Source organism: Mustela lutreola, chromosome 6 (assembly GCF_030435805.1).
Source record: "Mustela lutreola isolate mMusLut2 chromosome 6, mMusLut2.pri, whole genome shotgun sequence".
In the NCBI taxonomy this organism is placed as follows: Eukaryota; Metazoa; Chordata; class Mammalia; order Carnivora; family Mustelidae; genus Mustela; species Mustela lutreola.
Genome location: NC_081295.1, coordinates 70,867,873 through 70,871,655, shown reverse-complemented (window position 1 = coordinate 70,871,655; position 3,783 = coordinate 70,867,873).

Here is a 3,783-nt window from a genome sequence, read left to right as displayed (position 1 = left end):
TCCACACCAAGGACTCGGTCTGATTTTATTGCTTTGCTGTCACTACCTAGAAATTCATCATGGATTTTAAAAAGGGGACCCCACATTTTCTTTTTGCATCGGGCCCTGCAAATTATGTAGCTAGCTGGCTCTGCTGTGAGTATTGATTGGCTTGGAGTTAAGTTTTCTTTTTCTTCCTTTTTTTTTTTTTTTTGTTTTGTTTTGTTTTGTTAATTGCTAAAAAGTATTCATTAACTGTGAAAATGAGTATTTTTCTAAGGCCTTATTAAAACAATAATTCAAATATTCTTTACGAAAGGAATTACAGCATTGATTTAAGAAACCCGGGTTTACAATGTAACGAAGGAGAAATGGGTTTAATATTGAGTTGGATTGTTCCACAAACTGTGGGAGAAACAAAGAATTTGATGTTGAAAATTGAATAACTGTGATCCATACTGCTCTTTTATAGGATTTTACTACGGAATTAACTTAGGTCAATTGGCTGTTAGTGATCATGTCCAAAAGTCAGAGTAAGTTTCTAAATAGCTTTGCTTACAAAGAATAGCATGCCAATCACCGCTTTATTGAATTTGATCATTCTGATTATTTCTTTATATGAGTAGATAGATGCTGGCCTGAAAAAGCATAGCATCTGTCAACTATGAGATAGCTGTTTTAAAACTACACATTTATGCAAAATCAGTTTCTACATTGCCAGTTGAGACCTGTACTTTTATATCTTTTGACATTGATATAAGTGGCTGAGGGTGAAGCAGAAGAAGAGTTCCGTCTCAGATGGAGCTCGAGGGCATCCCATCCAATATCTAAATTTAAGTCCTTAGAGAACATATACAATTTGATGGGATTATATATGATACATTCTTGGGAGTCTTTTCCTATAGTCTGTTCTCTATTTGGCCTCTCTGATCAAACAGGGTTTTGTTTTGTTTTTACTTTCTTTGTTTGGTTATGCTTGGTTTAGCTCGATGCTAATCTTGATCAAACCTGGAACCGGAGTCCATGACCAAAAAGTTCCTGAAGAACTCTCTCAGAATGTTAAAATAAAGTCTCAGGAGATTTTTAGATGTTTACAAATCCTGGAGAGGTCAAGAGGCCCTCATTCCATCTCTGTTTCCTTGATTTGGCAAGTTCAAATATCCATGCTACTTTATACTATTTGTTTGTAGGAATGGTTCAGGGAAAAAAACCTCAAACCCCAGGGGCTTTGACCAACCTGGAGAGAGCCCCAAATCCTATTTTTTAAAAAAAGATTTTATTTATTTATCTGACAGACAAGCAGCAAGAGTGGGAGAGGGAGAAGCAGGCTCTTTGCTGAGCAGGGAGCCCATTGTGGGGCTCAGACCAGGACCCTGGGATCATGACCTGAGCCGAAGGCAGACCTTAATGACTGAAGCACCCAGGCTCCCCACCCTCCAAATCCTAGTTTTGATGGTGTTTCATCAGACCTTATGAAAGATATCAGTGGAAGAAATTCTGGGGCTGGAGGGTAGGTCCTAGATTACAAGATTAAGCCTCTGGAACAAGGGAATGATCAAATCTACCTCAAATCAAGGCAAAAATTCCTTTTCTGAGAAATGAAGTTACTATGATATAGAAGCAAATCAAGGTGCTAAAAATGTATCCTAGTTGCTGATTCACAATGGACTTTTGACCTAGCTCCAAGTAAAGGTGTCCTGATACTCAGGAGATTTATGAGGTCACCCTTCAGGTGGAAAATAACCAATATTAATATTAGGATAGCCAGCATTTACTGAAAGAATGATATGAGTACACACTGTTCTTTATATAATTCTCAATTCTCTCAATAACTCACAAAACACACAATTATAATCTTTATTTTAGTGGTAAAGAATACTAGACTCAGAATGTTCAAACAACCTTATAAAGTTAGTGAGTAGCAAAATCAAGACTCATACTCTAATCTCTGGTGTTAACACTTGGCTTCCTTCAGCAGTCTTATCATGTAAAGTTGACCTCTGTGGGAAGAGATCCTTCTCCAAAGTCACTGAAGGAGAGCCAGGATATTTCAAGCACTGTGTTCCAAGTGGAAAATGCATGTCACATACTTGAATTCATGTTGTAAAGTGTCAGAAAATATTATTTCTCATGATGCTGGAAACTAGACACTAAGGGACAGGAGCCTAGGTGTTAGATTCTAAGTTCCAGTTGATGACCCAGCTCTAGCTGCTTATGTGATTATGAGAAAGTTTCCTTTTCCCTGCTTGAAAAATCGGATACTATTCTTTCCCACTTTGTAGAGTAGTTGCGGTAATCCGGTAAGTTGATACTGTACTTATCACTCTGCTGGGCACTTAGAAAGTGCTCAAGAAATGCTAGGGATTATGTGCGAACATATTCCTGTCATGGTCTTCGTCGCTTGTCATGTGGAGCCACAGATCCGATGTTGGTGCTTTGAAAATCCTTGACGTCAGAAGCCACGACGGAAGTGAGTCAGATGGAGAGGTACAAGGTGGTCTTCTGACCAAGCAGAGCCCAAGTTCGGACAGCCACCAAGCAGGGGAAATGAAAAAGAACAGCAAGAAGCAGAAATGTCACCAAGAAGTGTGAGCCTCCTGGCCTCCTGCCGACAGAAGAAAGGAGACCTGAGGGACTCGGGGCACCATTATTGTGCTGAGTGTGGGGGGTCTGAATCCAGATCACTTCATTGCCATCAGCTGCATTAACCGAACTCCTTGACTGTCCTCCTCTACGCTCCTGTGCCTCTGGGAAGTCAAAGCTTACTCTTTTTAATTATAAGTCATTCTTGACTCCCCTTAATTGTATTCCTCAGCTTTCCCAGTGTTTTCCTTTCAGCTCAGAAAGCAATCACTTAATAATATCATACGAAGGGAAAAAAAAATCTTTCTCCAATGTACCAAATGGCAGGTAATTCTGTTATTCAATTAAGATAATACCCTTTCCTGAGCATAACCTCCTGTCCTAAATTGAAACCCTAAACGAGCTGCAGGCACTTAAAAAAATGACTGAAAGCTAAGATACCCATGGTTTCTCTATTCTTATATTAGAGAATGATATTCTCCCAGAATTTTCTGGCATGCCTATCCATGTGAGTCCCAGAATCCATTTCGGTGTGTTTCAATTGCTTCAAAGAATGTAAAACATCATTACCAGAATTGCCTCCATATCTTTATAAATATTGCAATATTGGTAGGGCAAATGTAATCTTAGTAAAAACCTAGATTGTCTTTTGAGAAGATTTCATTTAATATCTAGAGCTTTAGAACCCTTTGTGGGTAGAATTTATATTAATAGAAATAACTTCATATATTTTATTTCTTCACTGACACAAATGAGTTGTTTTCCAAGGTTAATTATCTCTGTCTTCTAAAAATACTTTTCTTGTGGGGCGCCTGGGTGGCTCAGTCCATTAAGTGTCTGACTCTTAATTCTGACTCAGGTTAGGTCTCAGGGTTCTGGGGTCAAGTCCCACAACAGGCTGGGGAGTCTGCTTGTCTCTCTTTCCCCCCCCGGCCCCTCCCCATGTGCTCTCTCTCAGATAAATGAATAAATAAATCTTTTAAGAAAATAGAAATAAAAATAAAAATAAAAATACTTTTTGGTTAATAAAAATATTTAAATTCTTTTTCTTTAAAAATCAAGGCACAACATACCATGTTCTAACAAAATTTCAATACACCTTGCATGTAAACAGTTCTGGTTATGAGCTAGGGAGCACAATTTCCTTGAATGTTATAGTTTTCCTATCTCTTTTAGTGCTGTAATTTTTCCGGGCAATAAATAATGTACTTCTATTGAGTC